Below are 26,854 nucleotides of genomic sequence, written 5' to 3' on the forward strand. Positions count from 1 at the left end.
TGATCAGGACATTCCTGAGTGATGCAGTAATCATAATTTAAGAAGATGCCGCTCACATAATGTCTTTGTTTCTTTATTTGTGTTTATTCTCTCCAGATGCCACCGGAAACGATGCCTGCATTTTGCGACCAAGTTCGTTTTGCTCAGCAGCTCCGATAGAACAGTGCCGCAGGCCTTGTAACACTCTTTCTTTCTTTTTGCAACCAGAGCAAGTAAATGTACAACACCGCAATGTTTCTTCTGTTGCTCTCTTATCGATCAACCAGGGTATCGCATCAACAAAAGAAAAGAGACCACCCTGAGAGCATTGTGTCCGTTCATTGTCGTCCTCAACGAAAAAAAAAAAAACAAGCGTGAAAGGAAGACCGAACTCACTCACGCGTTCTACCAGACCAAGGAAAGCGCCGAATCATATTCGCCTTTTTGTATTCCTTTTTACCTATGTTGACTCTTTCAGTAGGCGTTTGTGTTTCGTCAAAGAAGCTCAATAAATCAAGCTGGGGGGACGACATATTGCAGGGGTCAGAAATATGTGCACAATGGGCATCCCTTGGCATGCCAACCGCAGTCAAATAATGAAAAAAAAAAAAAAGACTCGTTAGAGAGCACGTTAGCTTTTTGAGCGGAGGAAAGTGTATTGCCAAAAAGGTGCTAGGCTTTGAACGTCGCATTGCGAAGTAGGAGCTCATTTCCTTTATATTTATGTTCATCTGTTTCTTTTAATATACCTAGCGTGTTTGCTCTTCGTAGCCACTCCTGTAAGAAAGAAACCGTCTAACTTGTATTTTCACTGGCAATCCAAAATATTTTTTTGCTTTAAAAATAATTTTGCTTTAAATTTGCAAGACAAACAGTTTTGATTTACACGATGCACTAAAGCGATGGATTACAATACCTGTGTATAAGCTTTAACTGAAATCTTGGAGTAGTTGTCCTGCGCGCCCTTAGTTATCTCTTGCAAAATGTTACTCAGCTGGGCAAAGTTGGCAAGGTTGATAGACACAGCAATGCAGCTTTTCTGATGTAACGATATGCCTTCGTCATTTGAACTGCTGGCTATGGTTTCGTCTAAAGAGTACCTTGGTTTACAGTCAAAAAGTCGCCTGAAAAAAAAAAAAAAGAACGACGTAAAAGGGAAGCATATATTCTTGACTAAACCCGACTTGAAATCCTAAAATTCATAATTTTTAGATCACGTGCTCTACGTCCGCCAAAAAGCGGGCTGAGGCGCACTTCTGTCCAGAGACTTAGTATCTCGTTCGCATATCTAGGCAAGTAAAAAAAGGAGGAGACATTTAAAAAATTGTGGAGTTGTATCCCTGTTAAACCTAGTTGTCCGAGCGTAAGCTATGTCGAGCATGGTTGTTAGACATGACTAAAAATTAGCCTAACACCTGCACCGAAGCATGCACTCTAACCGGCGCGCACCTCATCCATGATGAGAACGCAATCATGCGCCGGCGAAGCGTTGGGACGAGCGTTCTGTGGCCCCGGGTGTAGTGCCGCGGACGAGGAAGACGAAGAAGCGGGCAGTGGTATGGGCAAGAGGCCAGCGACAACAACGTGGACAGGAGCAGCGCTCAAGTTAGGCCCACTCCGGCGGCTCAAGGTGAAACTCGCAAGTGTATTATGACCTTTACAGTTGCAGTGCGGAGAATAGCGCTATGTTCTAAAATGGTCGTGGCAAAGATGGCTGCCCGTGCCAGATATTGCAACGCATTCTGCGACCCTAGGTACGTCTCCATTTTTCTTTGAAGCAAAAAAAAAAAAAAAGAAAATATACGAAGGTGGCGTTCATCTGCCGCATGCAGCGGAAACGGAGCAGCGACACGAATCTCACTTGAACGAAAAACTCCTCTAAACGCCGCGTCGAACAAAGTGCCGCTCAAGATGAGTGTTGTTTTCACTTTAAGTCGACTGAGATGAGCGTTGTTTTCAGTTCGAGTGGACTGAAAGCTGGACTGAAAGCTTGTCAAAGAGCGACCCCGCCGGAGAGAGCCTTTCGTTTCCAACATTTTTTTGTGCGTGCGTGTTTTGAGGGGAAATGTCCCCGATGTTCCTCTGCAGGGCTCGTCTTACCGAGCTACACTTTTTCAGCTGTTGAAATCTGCCAAAAGCACCTGTGTACCATCACGGCCGTTTAGGTCCTCACATCTCTTGGTTGCTGTTCCCAAAATTTCTTTGAAGTTTCACAAAGCGCCTGAACGACGTGCTTGCGCCTCTGATGCGAGCGCTTTTCATCTTTTTCAGCCAATAGTTACCGACCTACAGTGGCAATACTATTTCAGTCTATTACAGCCAACAGCGTCCAAAGAATGGGTTTTTCATCGATCGTCACGGGAGAGGGGTGAGGTGACGAGTAAGCAAGGCACTGCAGCACTAGAGAAAGCTATCGTAATGAGTACGACTTCGTGACTTTGTTCGCGGCGTGAGAGAGTTATCAACGGCACATCTGGTAGTACACTGGCTTTCAGGTCGGAATATTTACGTAAGCTAGGCATATTTAAATATGTTCCGCATAGTTTTCAGTAACTTAGAACACGAAACTGTTAGCAGCATAGGGGACAAGAAAGCTGGTCAGAAACGCGAGTGCTCCATTCGCTTCAAGGGTATACAAAGATTAATGTCCTAATATGCAAGACAGTTTAATCCGTGCAAACACAACGCATGTTTCATTTGTTCTGTTTTTTCTAGCATGTAAAGGTGCCTGCCTACTCATGAAGTCAGAAATGAAAGTCACTAATTTATTTATTTTATTTATTTCAAACAACCTAAAGGCCACCTGAACTGCTTCAACCGCATAAATTCGGCCCACGTACTTTCGTCTTTTCTTTCTCTTAGTTGTTTTGAGTGCGTAGTTTAAATTTAAAACTTAGCATTCCTGGCTGAGCTCTTGGCGCTGCCTCCCTCGCATTTCGACAGCGATCACTTTTTGGCGGCATTACAGAAGTTGTCGACAAATCGTATAAATGTGACATAAGCCGCAGTTTTAAACACCCGCGCTCGAGACCACTTTTATTTCCTTAGTGAGCAATTGCGTACGTTACAAAACTTTTCGGGGGTAAAAATGTCATATTTTGTATCGTGACGTTAACCTGTCCAGCTAGACTTAGTATTTGCTCGGTATACCAGTATCCACATTAATCGCTCAGCGAAGCCAGCGCAGGTTTCGGGTGGAAGTTTGCTTAGTATATCAATATTTCAGTGATGAGCAGGCATCGATAACAAATGTTGGGATTGCAATCAACCGGTCCTCATTTATCATTCACAGGCTCGTCGATTTTCAACCCTCACTCCCTGTAGAATCGCATGCACTGCACACACCTGCAAATGAAACGCCATATAATATCGGTGAATTAGGGTGGTGCTTGTCCCGTGTACAATAGGAAGTAATGCAAGACAACCAAAGTGACGGTGTCAAACCGTACGACAGTGTCACTGTTTTTTAGCTCAGAAAAAAAAAGAACCGAAATCAAATGTAGCCAGCAGTAGACAGTCTTATTTCGGCGCAAAATTAGTTTTTTTTTTGTTAGGCAATGCATTAAAACTTCCAATCAGAATGGCTTGCAACATTGTGTAGTCATTTGAAATAGGTGCCATTACTATGCTAATGTCACATGCAAGTGTTCTGCAGAAATGCAGAACTCTTACTACCTTAAACGGACGGCGACAAAGTTCGCTCTAATAGTTGCCACACTAGATAATTTCCCTTACTTCCCAAGACCGTTTTTCATCAAAGCAACCGGCAAGAAAACACGACTAAGAGTTTGAAATTGAAAGACCTTGACGATGTCAGCGGGGTAGCGAAAAGGGGCGCGCACAAGGCACATATTTGTATACAGCGGCTCGAAGTAAAAAGCTGAAGCAAATTGTGTATTCCAAAGGATTTTCAACCGTTTTTAGTTCTCATACTTGGACCTCAAGCACGTCCGAGCAACATCTAAAATGTACACAGGACTTGAAGTAACCGTACAAGACTTTCGGAGTATTTTTTACATTCCGAAATTTTAGTGATTTACCTCCAAAGCGCCGTTTAAATGTTGGCTAGGTGCAGTTGCAGTGCAGTAGCCATTTTCTTCAAGAGTAAGAAGCGATAATGGTGAACGCAGTCCTGGTCTTCACATTATACGTTCGACTCTGCCTGAACGTTTCTTCGAAATCTCCTGTCTTGTGACTTAAACAGTAGACCCTACATTGCAAGGCCTATCGACACAAAAGTTGATTTTTTTTTCCGCAGTAAATACGGCTCCGTGTTCTTCCCGCGTGGCATCCCCCTTCCGTTTGCGCTTGCGTCTGTACTTGCCTTACCACCAGTTCGTTCAGCAACCTATTGATTCTAACACTTTCCCCACACCCTAAATGTGGGAGCAGGTTTCGGAATTCCCTCTTTTCCACTACTAGGGGGGCAGGTTGCAGGCGGCGGGACGCTTCGCTCTGCAACTACCTGCCATAGCCGGCAGGTGGTCGGCATCACTTTGGCAGGTCGCCCGTGGTGATACGAGGATCATTTGTCCAGGTTGGCGTAGCCAGCGCTTGTTCTACAGAAACAAACAAGCAAAACACTTCTTTTTTTTTTTTTGGAGCGGAGGCTTCACTACCCCACCTCAAGCCAAGGTCAGCCACTGCTCGCGTTTGACCTTCAATGAGCAAGAGGACAGTGTGGCTATAACAAAGACCATACACCCCATTATGATGTCACAACACCTTTGACCTTTGATTGGAAGTGTGGCCATAATCAAAAACCGTACTGATACTTAAAGAAGAAAAACTGTTTCCACTGGGAATCGAACCACTGTCCTTCCCATCCCCAGCCCTGCGCGCAAACTACAGCACGCCGAGCTTTTATTTCTTTATTGCATGGGAAAACTTCCGAAGAAGAGAAACTAAAACAGCAAGTTTTAAATCACCGGGCTGCATAATGCAAGCCAGCTATAACCCAGTAATTCCCCACCATAACAAATGTCAAAATTCCTGGAGGCGGACACAAGCATCGAGATGCCAACTAGGTGACTCTTCCAGTCCAGCATACACTTCCCGCACAAAAGCGCAATGCTCTCGGCATAAAGACTTCGATGATCGTGATTGTTCAGCATGACAGGCTATCATTCGGCTTTTCCATAAACTAAGTAGCCCCATCAACATAAATAAATCATAAGGTACATCACAGTTCTACCGAACGGGCAAAAAAAAAAGCTAATATTATATGGCGTGATTTCAATGTCCTTTCTTAGAGTCCGTTGCAATATATCCCAGAAAAACACAGCATCAAGACACTGAATAAAGCAGTGGTCAATGGCCTCTGGCTTGTTACATAGGCGGCAATTCACCGGCCATAGCACAAACGTGTGCTTGGCGTGAATCCATGTCTTAACAGAGAGCGTTGATGCGTACGTTTTAAAAAAGAGCGTTCTCGCAGCAGACTGAATGCACATGGCTGAACACGCTGTGAAACGCTAGTGTGCACGCTGTGCGCGCCGGGCTCATGAGAAACAGGCCGTGATTCTCTTTTTGTAGTGTGAGCATGTTGCCTTTAGTTCATAATGATGATATAAGCGATATTGATGATAATGATGAGTGACAAGAAATAGCACCGATATTCCAAACTAATTTTGAACATGTATATTTATATACTAATTTCCGGGTATTGGATATGTTGTATAATACCACCACTGCCTTGTACAGGGGGTCATGGGCCTAGTCAAGCTGACGAGATAGTTTTAGCCACTGGCAACTTTCCAGGATGTATTGTTTCTAGGAAATAAAAGAATTGAATTGAACTTAAACAAGACTAACGAAGCTGCCGCTTCGTTTGGGTTTATCAGGTTTAAACCAAAGCAATTTTTTTTCTGGAGAAGAGTGGCCTTTAACACATGTTGCTAGAATCTAGACTTTGTCTCCGCTTGTGCAGCCCACTGCTTGATTAGACATTAAATAAATATCGGGTTCGTGGCAACGGATTTCATAGTTTGATGTCATGTCTCAGACATTCACTTTGTCGATACTTTCACCAGCATATTGAGGCTTCTCTCAAACTTTGTTCATTTAGCTTTGCGTACGTTGTTGCCGCTTATTGTCTCTCGTTCCTTAATTTTGTTTATGTACTTTGTTTCGTTTGCTGTGAGTACGGCTTAATATTGGTTGCGGCATATTTTCTTCTTATGGTAGAATTTCGGCAATGTGTGTTCCATTATATTTGTCGTTCATTGTGTTTGTCGTGGCTGTGTTTGTGGAGCATTAAGTCGCCAATTCCAGACGGACTCTTGCATTTCTGCGAAAAAGAGTGGCTGATGTCACTTTCAGGCACAAACGAATCTTTTAATTTCCATGTCAATGAAAAAGAACGCCGAGTGCTCTTAAGAAATTGGATCTCACTGTTGCATTCGTCTTTCTCTTTCACTTGGCCTGCGCCTCAATAAAGCAAAGATGGCCTGATCTTTGGCCGATTATGGTCATTTCAGAAACAGCGTCTTTTTATATAACGTTAGTTGGAGTTAGGTTATGAGCGGGAAAGACTTACAAGGAGCTACTTTTATCGTTCCTGTTTGTGACGTCAAATACTTCCAGTGACGTTCAGTGAGAACCGCCAGAGCAGATGAAGTGGAAAGTCATGCGTGAAAGGAGCAAACACATGCATCTGCCAAATTGTCTGCCGTAGTCAGCCCCAGACAAATGACCTTACCCTGCACACTGAACGAGATAAGGGTGAATGCAAATGCGTGGTTCGTGAAGGAGGGGGGGGGGGGGGGGGGGGCGAGGTAGGCTGAGTGCCTCTTGCCCGTGCCGTTTAGATTCAGCTCTAGCCCGACTTACATGAGCGCAGAAGATTTGCCTTCGCAATTTCTTACTTGATTCTTATTTTTCATTTTTCTGCGACACTTATTCAGAGGACGCACTACATGGGCCATACATCTATATGCGAGTAGATTAGGCTCTCCTGGAAACCTTTACCAAATGCACCTGCACTGCGGTTTATAGAAAACAGCCGCCTACGAAATAAGCATTATGACCCCCCCCCCCCCCCCCCCCCTTCATCTAAAACAACGGAAACGTTTTATGATGCATGCAGAAACGAGCAAAAGCCTTTGAAGAAAAGGGAGAGTAGAACAGCAACTCTCGTATGTCATGCTTAGCAAGAATCTCACCCTTCTATTTTTGCTAGGTTTACGTGGTTGCTGTTTCCATGTTCTAGCAATGACTTTTGTTAGCCAGAGTACAGGGCGGTGTCACGATGCTCTCGTTATTTGGCCATAATTCTAGCAAATTTGTGCGCACATTGCTGCTGCCATACTTTAAGCAAAATAAAAATTGTCTCTTGCGTGAGCGTTGCTCTTTACCACACCTTTAGAATATTCATTATTTTCGACTTTTTTTTTTTTACAAAAATACGTTTCCTGTATAGTCCACAAGAACAACAAGAAGTACTAACATACTTACTGTCTTGCAAGAAATAGCTGTCTGCCTGGCCTGCGGAGTCCATATTGTTCGCACACTACAGACCTGTTTGAAGGATCAGTACATAATTGTAAATAATGACACATACAAAAACTCGGAATAGAAACATATTCCCTCAATAACTTGTCCGGCAAAATATAGGATTACTGTAAAGCTAGCAACGCACGTCAGTAACAGACGTATAAACTGGAATATAACCGGGTCAGGATAAATAATGCAAGGAACCTATGTTAAAATTGCTGTTTCCTGCACTATAAGAAAGGAATAATCACATAATTTCCTTATCATAAAGCCCATCGCAAGTGTTGCTTGAATAATGTCAAAGCATTAGTATAGCGGTTCTTGCGTGTTTGCGTGCTTAGCGGAATAACAGGCCTAAAGTGTGCATGCGCACAACGCTAACTGAAAAGTAGCCTTAGCGTATGCACGCATTTTCAGAAGTTAGCTCTGCGGCTTCTCCACATTTAGCGTGAAAACAAGGCGGCGTCCTTTGAAGCGAGTGCCGCTCGCTTCAGCTGAATAGGAAATCGTTGCCGTCCTGTTTGGCACAATTAACAATACTCACTGGCGTTGCTTCTTCCAGGTATGACTGACCTTGTTTCGAAGACCACGTTGAGGCTGCTTTTCATCACAATTTTTCTAGACATACCCTTTATTATGGCCCCTCGAAGCCTAATGGGGCCACCATCTACTATGCTACCGTCTGCAACAGCTCAGAACAACACACAGTTGAGATGGACAGAATAAAAGCTAGGGTTAGACCTTTGTGATGCTGTTTTATTCATTTCTATTATTTATTACGTCAATCTATAGATTAAATGTAGCTTAATATTTACGGCATTGCGTCTCATCTGAAGGAGCTTATACTTGCTCTATCGGTTACTGTATTTATTGGCTGTAAATGTCCCCAATATATAATATTATTGCAACTCAGCAGCAGTAAAAACCAATCATAAATGACATTTCGCCTCCATCCAAAGTGCACCACGTTTAACGGCATCGAAACGCCATAGTTGCTTGCGACACGCTGATGTAATTTCGATTATTTTCAATATCACGGTAACGCTAATCTAAAGCTCTTTAATGAAGTGCTATGATGTCCATTTCTTATCTCTTCATGCTAAGTTTTTTTCCATATAGTTTGGTTTGCTTAACGTCGTGCGTGATGCAGCAACACTCATATATGCTTAAATAAGTATTCGTACTTCCTTAGCTTCATATAAGGAGCATGAGCACGCTTTAAATAGAGGTACATTAGCGTTGCTGCCACTTTGTGCAGGGAGATCAGGCTCCCGAAGTTTTCAGTGCAGTTTTGTTCCTAGCCTTTTTGGGCAATTGTTTCGAAAATGCAGAATAAATTTCAATTTCATTCTCCTTCTTTTGAAGCGCTTCACGAAAGAAGTAGCTGTTTAATCGAGACACTCATGAACCGACGCTTGTCTTGACACGCTATAGCAAAACTCAATTAAATTATCTTTTTTTTAGCACTTTTAGCAAAAGTGCGAGGAAGATGCGAGTTGATGCTATTAGCATATGTGAGCTGAGGTGTGCTCGAGTATATGTGGTATCTGTCGATACGTGCCACACGCGTGCTCATGCGATAAACATATGTGATACATGTGAAGCAGCATGCGCCAAATATATGCAAATAACAGCCACACTTGTCAGTCGTACGAACTTGCATGCTCTACGTCTGTGCATATATTTACAATTCATACATTTCAACCCTCATGAACCGCTGCGTAGCGCGTAATAATGTCAATGTTTACAAATTGCAGACAAATAACGTGAATGAACCCAGTATAACGGGTGGAAGCACTACATTGGAGTAGATCATAGGCCTTTAGCACAAACGTAAGAGAATACATTCTCGTTAGAGTTAGTGCAGCAAACACAGACCGTCCAGGAACCGAGCAAGACTGGTACGGGCTTATCAGGTCCTGCACGTAGACCCGTAGCCTCCGAACAAGAATCGTGGCCACCAGCTTGTAGTCAGTGTTGAGGAGTGTTATTAGTCGCCAAGATGATGGACTCGCTGCGGTCATACCCTCCTTTGGGAGCAACACAATGCGTCCCGAGCTAAATGATGGTGGTTTAGTTCCGCTTCCCAGAAAGGTATTTACTACCTGGAGCAAGAGAGGACCGAGGATGTCGTAAAAAGTTTTGTAGAAATCCGTCAGCAGGCCATCTGGGCCTGGCGAACTGGAACTGTTTATGGCGCTTAATGCACTCCGAACCTCCTCCAAACTTGCTGGCGAGCAAAGTTCCCTGTTCGAGTCAGCAGGAAGGCGAGGAAGGGGCCCACAGAAAGACCCTACTGCTTCCTCGTAGTCTTCACATTGATCAAGGCCTTGCGATGTAAAAAAGCGTGCAAAATGCGTGCTGAAAGTGCTTCTGATCTCGGCAGTATCAGAAGACGTGGAGCCGTCCACACGAGCGACAGATTTTACACGAGTGCGACGGTCGCTGCGTTGACTTAGAGCTCTCACGTGTCCGAGATCGGCGCTACCTTCGAGCGACAGACTGTACGCTCGTGCGGTGAGTGACGCGCGCGAGCTATTCTCAAAGATTCGGTGGTACCGAACGCGGAGCGTATCGAGGTACTCGCGCATAGCGAAAGTAAGCTGTCCTCCGTCGCGAACTATGCGCATGCGCCGGAAGATTTCATTTAGCGCTGTGGTGATGCGAACGCGTCGTGCATTCCCCGCGTGCGCAAGGATCTCTTGGCAGTGTACCTTAAATTCATCCCACACCATAGTTGTCACCGAAGTCATATCCGCAATTGTAGAATCTAGATTTGCGCGGTTTTCTCTCTGACACTGTTCATCGTACAGTACTGATGCGTCCATCCGCCACATCAGGGGTATGTTGTAGCGACCAGGCACTGCTTGCAGCGCTACAAGGATAGGCAAATGATCGCTCATATTGCGCGAACCTGCGAACATGGCAGCACGTCACACCTGAGAAGGGAGGGTGTCAGGGCGGAGGCGATGTACACCCGGTCGAGACGGGTCGCACTGTGGCCCCCAACTTGTGTTGCAATGAATTGTTCACCGTGTAAATTGACCCAGGCGTCTTGCAGGTGCAATGACTGAACAGGCTTGCTTAAATATTTGGCATTGTAATTTGACGCGCCCTATCCAGGCCCCCTGACATCGCGGGAGGAATCCAACACGCAATTAAAATCGCCCAAGAGCACATAAGGTATATCGTCTAGGAAACGTGACCTAATGGACCGGAAGAAATCGTTCGTCAAACTGCGAGTGACCGGCGCATAGACGTTGACAAAACAAGTCCTCCGGTTATCAAGAAAAATGTTCACTGCTATGACATGGCCATCCATCCCAAATGTACAATGAGCACTCGCTCTAATGCGCGGTTAAGGAAAATCACACCCACACCGCAACACCGAGAGTCCGTCAATAAAAAGAAGGCATCAACAGAAAAGCGAGACCGAGAAGAAATTATGTCTGCAGGGGCGCGAAAATTACACTCCTGCAAAACTAAAATATCAATGTGTTGCAAACGGGCAAGGTGTAGTACTTCCCGTTGTTTATCGGGACTCCGGAAACCTTGCACGTTAAAGGAAAGAAAACAAATCTCAGCCATCATGAAAAGAAAAGAAAAAAACTAGCCAAGCAGCGTAAATCAAACGCGATCACAAAAAAAGATGGTTGCGAACTCATGACACAGTTCTGCTCAATTCCATGGATGTGTCTGAACCATGCCGCGATGGAGGAGTTTGGTGGGGCATCCATTGTCCGTGCAGGATTCCTGGCTGCTGTTGGCATGTCGACAGAGCGAGCGCACCTTGTGGCAAAGTCTACGCTTTGAAACGGCCCGATTAGGACTTGGAGGGCACGACATCGCGGCAACTCTGAGCCGTGACACCGAGCCGAACGCCGCGCTGGAGGGCCGCACTGAAGCACCGCGTAGCAACGCCGCCATCGCCACGCAGAAACTCTGCGCCACACGTTGTTGTTGTTGTTGTGGCTGTAGGAAGAATGAAAAGAAAATGCACGGGCCTGATACTGGCTCTGGAGCTGAGCCGCCTCCGCTGCCTCGTGCAGAGAGAAGAGAAAATAGAGAACAAAGAAAAGGAAGAACGAGAGAAAGACGTGCGCAGCAACAACAGCCGTCCTCCACTACCGAAACGGTGGCGGGTGCAATGACGGCCTACAACAGATATAAATTTTGTGGCAGACTAGCCCTCGCCGCAAGCGGCGGTGACCTACCTGTATCAGCCCCATCAGGGGAGTGCACAACAGGGCAGACCTCCAGAATAGTGTTTGGAAGTCAGTCCAGCTCGCTTTCCTCGAAGGTTACAAACTATGTCATTTACTAATCCAGCAGCACTTCACGCCATTGAGCCCGAATCCTTTTCGGTGCAGTGCAAATCTTTTGGCCAAAAGGCAAATTTACACCATATGGTGTGGGCTTGTCAAAAAAATACCAGTATTGAAGTCAGTCCAGCCCGCTTTCCTCGAAGGTTACAAGCTATGTCATTTAATAATCCAGCAGCACTTCACGCCATTGAGCCCGAATCCTTTTCGGCGCAGTGCAAATGTTTTGGCCAAAAGGCAAACTTACACCATATAGTGTGGGCTTGTCTAAAAAATACCAGTATTGATATAATAAATCAGCCAACGTGGGAAGATTGGGAGGCGGCCCTGTGCAGTTCGGACCTCGAACAATGTCAATGAATGTTTTCATCATCATCAGGAAGTACGCCATGATGGCTCGCCAATACCTCGAAAGATACACCTAGCCAACTGTTGTGCAATCGCTACCAGATGCTCAGGCCGAGACTTCCTTGTAACCGTGTAAAACACGCAAAGGTGTACTAGAAGAGCACTCGTTTCTCAATCTTTCATAAGACAAAACTTGTTTTTAACATCGCTCATTTACATCCTTTAGCGAACAACCTTGCATAATTATAGCGCTGAAATGTTTTATGTGCTAGGTTTCCGGGAAGCAAAACATTTACATATAAGTGCTAGACTTGGATAAGCTCCTGCAAAACGAAATGTGAAGGAGTAGTTCATGAGGAAAGTAAAGACGCAGTTATTCCTGCCTTAGTTCTAGCGCGCGCCATTCCTTCTTGAAGAACGAAAGTGCACGTCGAAAATACTCCGCAGCCCTCTTAATATAAAGGCACCTTTTTCTCTCGCTTCTCATTTTCACTTTCACCTCCATCGCTTCCCTTACTGTGCGACTCAGGTCTCCACGGAAATAGTGTGAGTCTGCGTCTTTAATTTCCTTTAAACCAATAAAACCAAAATATAAAATTGATAAATTTGTTTATCGGTTAGAAAACAACAGTATCTGTAATGTTTTGGGATGGATACCTGAACCGCGCCATAATAGAAGGGAAGAATGGGGAGTGAAAGGAGAAACAGGTGCTGTAGTGGTGGACTTGAGAATAATTTCAATGACCTGCGTATCTCTGTCAACTGCCATCGCACACCACACAGAAGCCTTTGCGTTTCCACACTTCGGGTTCGAACCTGGAAATTAAAAGCGCTCTAAGCGTTCCAGATTAGGCACATACCTCAGCAGTGCCGTAAAGAAAGCGCTTGAGGTGAGAGTGAAAGAAAGAAGTAAAGGGGGCTGCAGCGGTGGGCCCGGAAAGAGGAAAACCAAAAAAAATTGGGGGAATAAGAACATGGCCCAAACCTAGTGCTATGACGGAAAGCTTTGTTAATTATGATTATACATGGCTGTGCGATTTTAGTTAAGGATACTCTCAAGCTTTGCCTCAAGGATTTCCATGACATCCCCCGTAACACCGCATAATTCGCGAGTTTTTAGAGCGCAGCTCTTTGGCGCCCGTTCCGGGGTTTCGCGTCGTTGTCGGCGTCGACCGCGTCGGCCTCGTAACCAGCTCCGCCCCCCTTTCATCCCCTCAGTTCGAGCCAGTGCTTCGGCAACCAGAGCCTCGCGGGAAGAGGGGAGAGGGGTACACTTAGCGGCGAGCGATGGTGGCAGGAGCACGCGCAGCAACCAGAGAACACGAGGAAAGAGGGGGGGGGGGGGGGGGGTCGGCCGGAGGCAGCTCTAGCAGCGACTGACTGATGCCGCTGCCGCCGCTAGCCAGTCAAGACAACGTGACTACGCAGATTGATTGATTTATTTATAGGAAGGGAAAGGCGCCGTTACTGTCTCACTTTGACAGTTACCGCGCCTTTCCCTTCTTATACCTGTCAAAGTGAGACATAACACCGTCGCCGCCATGCATAAAGAGGAGGAGGGGGTCCCTCTCTTCCTGCGTGGCGGCGAGGGTGCTCTCAGGTTGCCGAAACGCCGGCTCACTGTCAGCGCATCACGGTGCGTGCATCCTGTTCTCACTCGCTTCACTCGCTAGCGGCATCAGCTGCTATCTGTTCATCGCGCAACGTTTTATGGGCCTACGCGCTGATTCCCGCAACCTTCTGATAACTCAATTGCTCTCTTGTTTTCTCCGACCACAAAGCTTCTTTCATGATAGCCAAGAACTGTTAGGGGAGTGTTCCTTGATGGAATACATGTGAAAAATTAAAACAAGTTGTCTGTAATTGTACATACGTGTCTTGCTCGAAATCTTTGCTTCAATCTATTGAAAAGGTGAAACAGCTGATAAGCTGCGCTCAAATTTCGCATTAGGAAGTAATATAATCGTGGGCAATAGTTTTCAACGTGGCTCAGTAGTTAGGACGCTTGACAACTGGCCCGAAGCACCCGGGTTCGAACTCGACTGCCTCCGGTGCGTTTCGATGGAGCCAAAAAAAGGAGAGGCGTTCGCGTGTTGTGCATGTAAGTGCACGTTAAATATCCGCAGATGGTCGAAATTATTCCGAAGCCTTCCAATACGGTACCTGTTTTTTTCTCTTTCCGCTTTCGTTGCCTCCTTTCTCACTTCCCTATAGCGCAGTCCAGGCGCCAACGAAGAAAGTGCGATAAAGTTTGAGGTTTTCTTTCCCAACAATTGCCTCGCCATGGGGGCGCAGTAGTAAAGATGCCCAACTACTGTTCTCGAGTACCCAGGTTTGAACCTCACCGCTGGCGGCTGCCTTTCGGTGGAGGCGAAACGGAGAGGCGTCCGTATGCTATGCGCTGTCAGTAAGCGTTAAATATTCCCAGATGGTGTGCTAATCCCCCACAATTTGTTTTTCGCTTCTCCTCTTTCTGGGTCTACCGCTAAAGCCCCCTTTACTTCTTACTTTCACTCTCACCTCAATCGCTTTCTTTACGGCACAGCTGACGTATGTACCTAATTTGGAACACTTAGAGTGCCTTTAATTTCCAGGTTCGAACACGAAATATGGTGGCCTCGTTTTAATTAAGGCGAAACGCAAAGGCTGCTGTGTGGTGTGCGATGGCAGTTGACAGAGATACGCAGGTCATCGAAATTATTCTCAAGTCTACCACTGCAGCACCTGTTTCTCCTTTCACTCTCCATTCTTCCCTCCGGTTACGGCGCGGTTCAGGTATCCACCCCAAAACGTAAATTACTCCGCACCACTCCGCTATGGCACCTAAGAGGCGTCCGTGTGCTGTGCGATGTCAGCGCACATTAAAGATCCCCAAGTGGTCGAAATTACTCCGTAGCCCACCACTACGGCTCCTCTTTATCTCTTTCCACTTTCACTCCCACCTTCCTCCCTTCGCTTACTGCGCGGTTGAGGTGTCCACAGAAAACAAGTGAGACAGTTACAGCGCCTTTCCCTTCCTATAAATCAATCAATCACTATGGCACCTCTTTCTCTGGCCGCTTCATACTACTTCATACTACTGCTGCCTCGACCGGCAGCGTCGGGCGGTCTTCGACGTGCTTGCGTGCGTTAGGGTGTCTTGATGCGCACGCTTCCTCCGAGGACACGGAATCGTGGCACCATCTTTTAAGACAGCACGGAAGAGCGGGGAACTCGCCTCTGAATATTGCTCGGTGCCGGGATGATCCCTTTCGTGTACCAGATGACTGGATATCAGCGGCCGGATGACTGCGAATCGTTGGTGAGACGTTGGTTTTCTGTTTTGACTCGACTTCACCTCAAGGTCACCTATAATGGAAGCTAAAAACATATTATGAATAATAAGTCTTACGGGCTGTGTCATTGTTTGGTGCTTAATATTAAAGGAACAGAAGGAGGTAGATAAGGTTTCTTTACTGATGAATTTGCTTACAGAAAAATAATTTAACAAGATGCGTGCAATCCTGCAATGCGGTACATGTCAGACACTAGACCGCTTATTTTCCTTGTCCCCCTTGATAATTAGGGTCGCTTGCAATATAATCAGGATATACGGCAGGCTGGTGCAGGTTAGTTTGAAATTAGAAAAATGAAAATCCCTGACGGTTTATGTTCTTTCGTCTCCTGGCCGACAAACGACGGTGATAAACGTTTGGAGCAGACACAACTTGCGCCTTTGTTCGGCAGCTCCTTTCGCGAGTACTGTCTTCTGAGTTCGTGCATTTTGTGGAACCAAAGTTACGGGCATTCACCCCTGGCCTTTCTCACCGTACCAAAAATTCAGAGTGGAAGATTATATCCGAACGAATGGTCGCCGGAAATAAGGACACTGGCTTGATAGAAACACCCTCTGTTTCTACCCAACACCATTGCTCGTACTTTCGCTCCAGCGTTTATTACGCGGCCTTGCGAAGCGTCGCAATGAATAAATAGTAACCCACATCCGGAGAAAAATAGGAAGTTCGCGCCTTTCCCGCGCTCTCTGATTTTAGCCGAATCTAACGGCTCATTAACCCCGTTCCGCTTGTGCATCTGCCTGCGCAGCAGCCTCCTTTTGCGAAGGCGTGTTACGCTGAGTAAGCGAGACGAACGAACCAAGTGTCGAGGAAAAGGAGTTGCGATTTAATTTGATTCTGTCCCAGTGCCTCGCTCCGAGCTAAAGGAACAAAGCAGAGAAAAACTGGATGAGAACATGCATTTCATGTCCTCAATAATTCCTTTGCCATGTGCTAAGAGAGCCCAGCCACGACTTACGAAATATAAAGGGCCAGTGTGCAATCCGGAAGCGGTTTAGCTTATACGCAATTTGACTAAACTGCCTTATTTTAGTTGAGCTATGATTACATTAGCGCAAATAGGGAAATAGATGCTTCTCTTAAGGTCTTGAAGGAGTTGAATTTGAAAAACGTCAAGTGCAACAAAGTAGAGCCAGCATAGGATTCGAAGAGGCAGCGCTTCGAAAGAGTTGCAAATAGACCTGCCTGCTGCCTTTTGTTGGGCTTTATTTTCTACAAATTAGGCAATTACTCTCTTCGTAACGTGCTTTACTTCGTGGAATTCAGATCCAGTCGCAAATGACGCGTACTTGGTGCTGGTGCTTGATGTCAGTAAAGGCAGGCAATGTAACTCAACCTCGGTGCAATGCAACATTTAATGAACACTAGGTAAAAACATTGCAAATGAATTGAGCACTAAATAACACCCCCCACCTCCCTGCTTTTTCAGGGGTGTTTCTACCTTAAACAATCACCAATTAGTAATGGCCGTCGTTCCCTAATTGCACGAATAATATAAAATGTTTAACAATTGATGCAGGTTATGATAGCTGTTCAGTTCCCTGGTATTTAGCTAAGATGAAATATGTCTAAGCATTTCCTTCCCAGAGATAACAAACCCTATTTCTGAATACAGGCTGAAAGTTACTATTGACTTTCGTCGAACAATTACGAGTTCGATTTCGATGAGCCCTAAAAGTGCTCTATCTGACCGCTGTAACAACTAGCTACCATCCCAATATATCAAACACGCTAAATCTCATTGCTCTTTCATTCGATCAGAAATTAATCCCGTTATGCTTTCGACGTAATACCCGATGCGCAGCCCACGATGCCTAAAGCCCGGAATACAATTGGCGTTTTTTCCGCTATTTTCGAGCCTCGAAAAGTGCCGTGCCTACGCGACGCCCTGCTCGAGATACATGGAACAACGAAGCGGCGCGAGCGCCGCCGCGGATCCCTCGCTATCCTTTAAATCAATTTCAAACGCCGCTTATGCTGGCTATACTAACGCCTGCTAGACATCTGGCTCTGCTTATGTTTGCTGTGTGGTGCGACGTTTGAAGAACTGCCAAATGAAAGGCGCCGCGCTGACGCCTGGATCAGATGCCCGGCGGGGTCATCTTTGTATATGCATGAATCGCCTGGTGACGTCATGACCTCTCGTGACTGTACGTCGCAAGCCCTTTGTCGAATACAGCCAGCATTTCATTGAACGAATCAATGTTCACCAGCGTTCTATATTCGTCTACAGGAAAGGAAAGGCGCAGTATCTGTCATTCGCGGAATCCCGCTATCATCCTCAAGGTAGACAAGGTTGGTTGGTTGATGGGGTTTAACGTCCCAAAGCGACTCTGGCTATGAGAGACGCCGTAATTGGACTCCGGAAATTTCGATCACCTGGGGTTCTTTAACGTGCACTGACATCGCACAGCACACGGGCGCCTTGCTTTTCGCCTCCATCGAAAAGCGGCCGCTGAAGGGAGTCTCACGATCTTGGGCGTGGCGCAGTTGGCGCAGTTGGCGCAGTTGGTGGCGCTGGGCTTCGGATCCAAGGAATGGAGGTTCGATTCCGGTGAAGGCAAGGTTTATTAATTTATTTTAACTCTCGCTCTTGAAAGTGTAGCACCTTTGGTGACAACTTTCTGCCGATAACATTCTGGCGTCAACGTTGAGGCAATAAAGGTTTCCGCCCTCATAACAGCGTATTTAAAGCCAGCCGCTCATCTCAATTCTGTGGCGCATTGTTTTCTTGGCAGAAAACAGCTATGTCGTCAGCGTATGGCAATATCTTTACTTCACTTTCCATAACTCTAAATCCTCGAATCCTTTTATTCTTCACATTTAAGCAAAATGGTTGTAAATATATATATATATATATTTATATATATATGGCTAATAACAGAGAGACCGCCGGACATCCTTCTTTAACTGAACTGACGATCTACACCATGTGGTATACGGTTCCTGCCTGTCCATAATCAAGGGGGTGGGCCCTACGACTTAATCATGTTTCTTTGCCGCCACAGTGTATTGAAAGCGAGAATGGCTGTGAGACACACGGACGTGAATGCTCGCTTCGCGAAGGAGTATTTCATTGAAAGTGTAAGCTACTTGAATGCCATCTATAATGCCCAAAGTGAGAAAACTGAATGGATGGCAGTCTTGACCGAGCTGGCTAACCTAAAGCGTTTTTGAAACTCTGTAAAGCCTTACGTTTTGATAGCGATTTTCGAGGTATTATACTTTGAGACTCTGCCCCATTTAATTTTCATTGTTAACAGGAAATAAAGAAAAAAATAAGCTTCTGTGATGCATTGAATTATTATTACTGTCATCTATGCACTGAAAAAATCTGTTCGAATCCCCTGAAAGCAATTTTTTTTTCTAAATTTTTCGTTACAATTCGCAACATTAAAATAAATCACTAACAACTTTCCTGTTCTGTGTTGCCGTTTAGGCTGCATTATATAATGCTTTTGGTTCTTAATAGCTAAACAACCTGCCGTAAACACATCCACGAGGTGACGGTGTGACAACGGTTACACTATGCAATTAACCTTCACCCTAATCAATTCCTGCCTTCAGCTGTGTATGTTACCTTTAGGTTGCCTTCGCAGACACTTTTCAGGAACAATCGCCATTTAACTCGCTGAAAGCATCGCCTGCTCGAGTGCTCCTACGGGATATGGTTTGGCAATTCCAATCCCGGACACCGGAAGAAACACAGGCGTCATTTATGTAGCACTGATTAATTTCTAAGAAACCATATAGTTTACCAACTAGACCAGCAAATGTTTTTTCTATGTATAGCGTACACAGAAAGCTCCCAGGACGCTGGGCCCGGCATGGAGCCACGTTGTGAATCATTTACGATATTGCCGAGTCTCAAGGTTTGCAGTGATCGAGGAAGAATAAATGAATAAACGAGCTTCACGCCAGCCGGCTCACTTTTGTGGCCTCATAGGTATCATGCACGCACAACATTTTATTCAAAGGAAAACCTGCTGTCCTAAGGACTCCTCACAAAATATCTTGTCATATTTTATTTCAGCGAGCGGTACATGACAATGCATCGAATCTCCAGTCTTTTGTAATGACATTCAGAAATGAACACTGTAAGAGACCTCTTGTTACGAAATGTACCGATTCGGCAATTTATAAACAGAACAGGGATTAGAGCAAAAGTACAGCAACATAGAACCACAAAAGAATATGGTCCTGTCCACGTAAAAATGTCCCTGCTGAAACTGCACTTGCCTGCGCCGTGCTTGCATGTCCTCAGCAAGTTCAGCGTTAGTTGGTGTTTTATGCATGGGTTCATTTACACAACAGCCCGCAAATGGCACGGCGGTAAGAGATTAAATTCAGAAGTGGGCGAATACGGGCTGGTTGATACATATTGAAGAAGAGAATAATACAGCGCGAGGCAAGACGGGAGAAGGGAGGGGCAGACACCCAAAAGGTTTATTGCTACAGGTGAGGCAGCATATAAAAGAAATGATTTAAGGAAACAATAAGGAAAGCAAAGAACACAACCACACAACACGATAGAAATTGAGCAACGTCACTGATTGAGGTACGCATGTTTGTTAGGGAATAAAGTTGTATACTGACGGGCTGCTGACACAGGTGTCTCCTAGCCTTTGTATATTGTAAACCTCAGAAACATGTGGCCATTTTTACAACAATGAGATGGGACGCTGCAGTGCTTTGTTCGTTTCCTTCCCTCTGTACATGTACGTCAGCGTTACTAGTACATCTCACTGGATCACCAACTAGCCCAACAAAAAACTATGCTGCATCAATGATCGACTACATGAACATGCAGAAGCACAGGTCACCAGAAACCATCTTGCAATGTACTGCGCAGAGTCAAAGGCTGCAAAGCGCATCACAATCAGACCACAATCATCGCCCGATATTATGACGAGACCTTGGGATCACTTCTGAGGCTTGCAATGTACAGAGGCCCGAAGACATCTGCATCAGCAGCTCGTCAATAATTTTATTCCCTGAGGAACATACGTATCTTAATAAGTGACGTTGCACAATTTCAATCGGGTTGTGTGCTGTGCGGTTTCCTTTGCTGTTTTTTTTTTCTTATGCAGTTTACTTTATATGCTGCCTCACCTGTAGGAGTAAACCATTTGGTTGCTAGTCAGCAGATGTCTTTATCCCTGACTTGTCCCGTCTTGCGTCACGCTGTATTATTTCCTTCTTCGAGAGATTAATATTGTTCAACATCAAGATGGTATACCTGCGTGGACGACACGACGTAGAAGCGCTGGAGATCTGCAAAAGTTAGAGCTCTATGGTGACAACGGCGTCTAATTAGCCAGTGCAGCGATATTTTGGTTGTGCTAGATGTCGATATCAGCGATACGACAGATACAGCACCGTTTTCAGCCATGTTGTCGGACTCTGGTGAAGGCACATGACGTAACTTTTCACCAACCCTCTATATAACACATTCGCTTCAGCCCGAAGAATTCCATAAAGAACGCTGGAACAGACAATTCCTTTATGAAATCAGAACTCTAAGTATTATCAGTGGCGAAAGCAATAGAGGTGATTCTAACTGACAGTTGAGCAGAGCACAAGAAGTGTTTGACACCTCTGACAAGCCTAACCGCCGCCTATGTTTTTGTAGCAATAAACTAATAAGCCAGGCCGTCGTTACAAGGCGCAGTTTGCGGAACATGATTTTATTGACTGAGAATACCTAGATACAGCGGCTGCACATCTCCTCTAGCAATGAATACGCAATCCGCATGCGTGCCATGCCTGCGACTGACCGCTACATTCCCCACCTCCTGATGTATTCCTCATAATTGACATTATACTGAGAAGCGAATTTTTGCAGAAACGGCCCAACAAGGCAAGAGGCGTGTGTAATGTGTTACATGTGATCAAGTAAATCACGCAAAGAGATAAGAGCGCAGCACGGACACAGTTGAAGTGTGGTTCCTCTGCTGAGAGTTTTTGTCCCGTATATCTCGGTTGCCCTCTTGTTCTTCGTTTCTATTTTTCCCAAATTTAGAGCGCAATTGTGATCAAAATGTTCAACCAACTAGTCCCATCGCTGCTTTCCTCTTTTGTCTCCTTGTGTGCTTTTGTGCCCAAGGATGCGGGTTTGATTACCGACCGCTGCTCTAGTCATGCGATGTCAGCTGTGCACGTTAAGGAACCCCAGATGGTCGAAATTTTCTGAGCCCTCTGCGAGGCCTCTCAGAGTCTGAGTCAATTTGGAACGTTAAAACGACGTAAAGATAAACTAAACTGTGATTTTGTCCATTGCGAGGCCTCTCAGAGTCTGAGTCAATTAGGAACGTTAAAACGACGTAAACTAAAGATAAACTAAACTGTGCTTTTGTCCATGCGCGAATTGGGCTGACAAAAGCTTTTTTTTTTTTAATTTTCTTTTTTATCAAAGCAGGCACTTTTGCAGCGCATACCAACACAAATTAGTTCGTATAGCTTCATAACATTTTCATCGTTTAGGAACGTTGAAATTACAGCGTTTCTTCAAGTTTGAATGACCGCGTACAATACAAAAGGTCCTTCCGTCTCCAACTCATTATCCTGATTGGTATACACAAGAGGTGCGGGGGGATACGCGCTGAATGAAGAGTGGAATGTAGAGTGGACGGTCGAAGAAACGGAAGCTAAAATAAAATAATTCCGAAGTACCGCCGACGTCTTTTAAAATTAACAATATTAGATTACAGTAACGAAAAAGAATTGGCACAATGACAAAACGTGAAAATACAATATCTGATCCTAGGTTCACATAATTAGACACAAATATAAGTTCTCAAGGCTTTTAGATATTCTAACACATTCTTCTTTCTTACTCTCTTTGAACGATCGTCTTTCTCTCCGAATGAATTCGAGCTAGGTTTTGCAAACTTGTGAGTGCGCGGCAAATCAGGAAGTGCTTTCAATTAGGATCATTATGCTGAGTTAAAAAAAAAATAAAGCAGCTAAGAGCCTAATGGCGTGCCTTTATTTGCGGATACTTACATGTTCCTGACATTCAATCCGTTGAATTGCTGCCGTCTAAAGGATACCATGTGTGTGCAACATGAATTTTTTTTTTTTCTGTGTTGAATACTTTATTCCTTAGTTCCTCGCTCTCATCGACCGGCAGGCAGGAGTAATTTGCAATTCGTAGGCTATCTGTTTCGCAGAACCTTTGAAAGAAGACTTTGTTTTGACTTGAATAGCTTGTACGGCTAAAACATGTTGATGCACGTTCAAAGTTTTGCAACTGCTGATAACGCTAGCTTCAGCTTTGTGCTATTAAGCAATTCGAATCCAGAAGTCGTTCATGAGGCACAACAAATGAAAATAATTGGGAGGACGCCTAAATTTCGCCTTAAGAGTAGACGCAATAGCGTCTTCAACTGTGGTTGTTTAATCCGCGAATTTTTGGAATTGTCAGACTTGCCCAGAGTTTCGTAAAGCGTTAAACGTCTTCAAGCAAGTAGGAGTAGTAAGTGGTTCTTTTTATTTACATAAATAAAAAAAAAAACGGAAGTAAAAAAACATTTGTCGGCCCCGGTACCTGCTATCTTATCATCAGAAGCAGCTGAACTGGGGCGGCGGCAGTAAAGGATTAGTAAAGAAGAAGGAGAGGAAATCAAACAGGTGGGTGACAGAAAGAAAGGGCATGGTAGGTAAAAATAAAAGGTATGTACACTATGTTACAAGGGAGCAATAGGATTCATGAGGCCCGCCCATTAAATTGTCTTAGTTCACTGGAACACTCGGTACAGAGCGCGGGCCTCCACACAAGCGATGGCACTGACACTCACTGACGGCCGATGTTGGGCGATGGGCTGTTATCGTCCGAGATAGCACATGCTAACGGCCCATCGCCCCACATCTACTGTCAGTGAGTGTCAGTGCCATCGCTTGTGCGGAGTCCTGCTCGCTTGGCTTTGTTTTCAGGGAAAGTAAGGCGCAGTATCTGTTCTTTGTGATGTGGGCACCTACATTTACAATTAATGGCATACAATTGTGGTGGTGGTGGTTTGTGGGGTTTAACGTCTCAAAGCGACTCAGGCTATGAGAGACGCCGTAGTGAAGGGGGCTCCGGAAATTTCTACCACTTGGGGTTCGTTAACGTGCACTGACATCGCACAGCACACGGGCGCCTTGCTTTTCGCCTCCAACGAAAAGCGGCCGCCGAGGCCGGGATTCGATCCCGCGTCCTTTGGAACAGTAGTCGAACGTAGTAACCACTGCGCCACCCCGGTGGGATGGCATACTTTGGAGGGAGATATGTTGTCAGTAAGAATGTTTGTCCCAAAGTCGCCTCAAGCCTGACACTTCACTTGAACTCCACATTGCAGTTGGATGCAAAGTATGAAGCAAAATGGTATGATATTACATTAATCTGAACTCTGAATTGCAAACCGTTGCGTCATAATTTCGATCCGAAATCACCTGCTCATTTTTCCGACACGTTTCACTTGATTCTAGGTTACGGCGACCGAACGAGATGCATAATCTTAGCCTAATATATGAGGAGAATGAAATGATTTGGAGCGTCGCGAGCTATTGAAAGCCTCATTCATGAGGCTTTCAATAGCTCAGTACAAGCACGTTCCTGTACTTCTCCTTTACAAGTGAGCAATTCAAGTTTATCGCAGTTGCCGTTAGGCCCTACTAACTCCGTCTTTAGAAGGCATCTATAAGATTGTAGAATCGGGAATTGCAAGCCTAACGTTTAAGAATATGTCTAATGGCACTCGTCGCCAGAAAGAGAACGATGTACGGCAGGCATGAGTCGATGCTCTTAAGAAAGATTATCGGGGCGTATGCTTCCATCCTATTCACCATCCCCCTTACCCCACCCCATGCAATGCAAGGGATTCGACCATAACCCACCAGTTAACCCGGTACTATACCACCAGCATCCGCTTGACTCCTCCCACCCATCTAACTTTCTGACGTCCCTGCTACGGTTTCCCTCTCAAGAAAGTCCAGTCAGTAACACTTCACCAAAAATTCTTGCTTACGCGTAAGCTTGGTGTAGGCATAGGTACAAATGTTTGCTTACAGGATCTTATGTACGAGGATCTCAGACGACGAAAAGCGGCACAAAACGGATGGCTGTGGTTTTCTCTATCTCTAAATGCATGCTTTTATACAAGAGAAATAATTTTTATTGCGTGCAAAGTTGTTACACTCGACGGTCATCTATGCTCTGAAATTGCCTTGTAGACATTGTAGCCTTGCGTGAACAAAAAGAATGTAAATTGCATATATTTGCAATTTACTATACAAATATAGATCATTGTTGACTTTCACAACAACCAAAACAACAACAAAAACAACAAGACAAAGGAAACTTCAGACAGGCTTATGTGTAAAAGAAGATATGCACTTCATCTGAGATTATATATAAATGAACTGCAACCAAGCAATACGTCTAGCTTGCACTCGTTCAGTCGCAGTTGCTCGTTAACGTCTAGTGGAATCGTTATGTGGTAATAAGTTAATTTGTAAATGGTGAGCACCCTGGCTAATGGGATTTAACGGAGTACCAGCGTGCGACGCGGAGAACCGGCAGGTGCCGTTGCTTGAGCAGCGCGTCCACTAAATTATTCCAAAAGGGGAAGTTCACCAGACTGAGTCGATGCGTTCCAAGAAAGTGAGGTTTGGGGGCATTTCAACGCTCTGAGGAGCCCACTCTCATTCCGTCTTGATCGATATTTGAGAGATCCGAGGGAAGCATTACAAGTTCAGGAGCGAACTCTTAAGAGTTAGCTAAGTCGTGTTTACGTCTGACGTGTTGTTTGTTTGTATTTTTCTGTGCGCAAGCGAAGCGCCTGAAGGGCAGGCGTACATTATTTAAGAGCCAGAAAAAAAAACGCAATTCTTTTACGGCGGCAAATGGCAGTTAAAAGAAATATTCCCGCAGTTAAACGAAATTTTACCATTTCAGCATGGTCAAAGGGCATTTAAATGTGATCTGCAGCAGTAGCTGTGTTTACCGCAAACGTATGCCTACCTCACCGCTATAAATAAAGAACCCAAAACTAGTCACATGCAGTATTACACAAGAGGTATTTTATGTCCATTTTTTACAGCGATGCAGTAGTTTGCGAATTATAGAAACTTTTGAAGAGTCACATATGTCGAATTTTCAATGTGCACAAATATTTGAAAGGAATAATTATGCTTTCAAGTTGTCGAACAATACAGGGTGTCGTTTTGTTTTATTTAACGGCTATTTCATAAGGCACCGCACAGCATGGCGCCGCGATTAGTCTTCGCGGTAACGAGTGTTCAAAACTACGACCTGGTCAGGCAGACCGTACGCGGTGTTCCTAATACTCGTGTTTGGCTTCCAGGATAGGCGCCGCAGCAAAGTTAAGGTCGCTTTGGTGAACTCTTTCTCGACAGCCAGTCTCAAAATGACCATGGCTCACACGACGTTCTCACCTCTCTTTTCAGATGAGTTGGGGCGCATGTTTATTCGACGTCGTTATCAAAAGTCAAAGGTTCCTATTATGCAACTGTGATGAAAGTCGCACAACTAATATAGTGACTTAGTCTTGCATCCCCCCCCCCCCCCCCTTTTGTGGGCATCGTTTTTTTTTTTATATTTTGACAGCTGCTGAAATATATGTAGCTGTTTCGAGTGTTGTCGTTTTCCTTACTGAATGATTCGGCGATTTGTGCGTGTGTTTGGCTTAAATTGTCCTTTGCTCATCACTCGGTCGCTGGCTTCAATCGAGTTGTGGCTTCTCAATATTTAGGTGAGAAATTTAGTCCCAAAACATTCTTTTCCACCATCCTCATATCTCCACTTACTTGCGGCGTCCACAGTGTTCTACTCTGCCGCCTGTGTTAGCATTAACACCGTCCTCGGTGACGAACGACCTCGCTACTCATCGTTAGGGTGAGCACAAAAACAAGTTCCACAAAGCAGTGTGAGTCAAAATTTCAAAACTTATAGCAATCAATCTCTCTTGACAATATTTTGTGATTTAAAAATGATAAATTGCAATTGAAAGTTTTTTTCTTGTTTTCCTTGAAAACAAAATTTTGTCAGGAGCCCATAAACACGAATCAAGCCTTGAGTGAAGGTTTTAAAAATAAATGTAAAGCTTTTTCTTTCTTTCGTTTCGCCTGTATGGGGTATAGCCCAGGTCAACCAGTTCAGCAGACGAGCGAGCGAAAAATCAGGAGAGTAATTGTGCATGAGTGTGATTCTGTGTGTGCGTGAACGGGTGCAAGAAAAAAGTCAAAATAGATGTCACTAAAAGCGGCAATGCGATTCCCCGGGCTGCTAAAAGCTTTAAAAAAATTAGGAAGTGAATCAAAACAAAAGCAGTCTGCAGACCCCTGCGCCCAAGCGACAGCGGTGACTTTCACCAA

The sequence above is a fragment of the Amblyomma maculatum genome, chromosome 4 (genome assembly GCF_055883805.1).
Source record: "Amblyomma maculatum isolate TAMU_Amacu chromosome 4, ASM5588380v1, whole genome shotgun sequence".
Classification (NCBI taxonomy): domain Eukaryota; kingdom Metazoa; phylum Arthropoda; class Arachnida; order Ixodida; family Ixodidae; genus Amblyomma; species Amblyomma maculatum.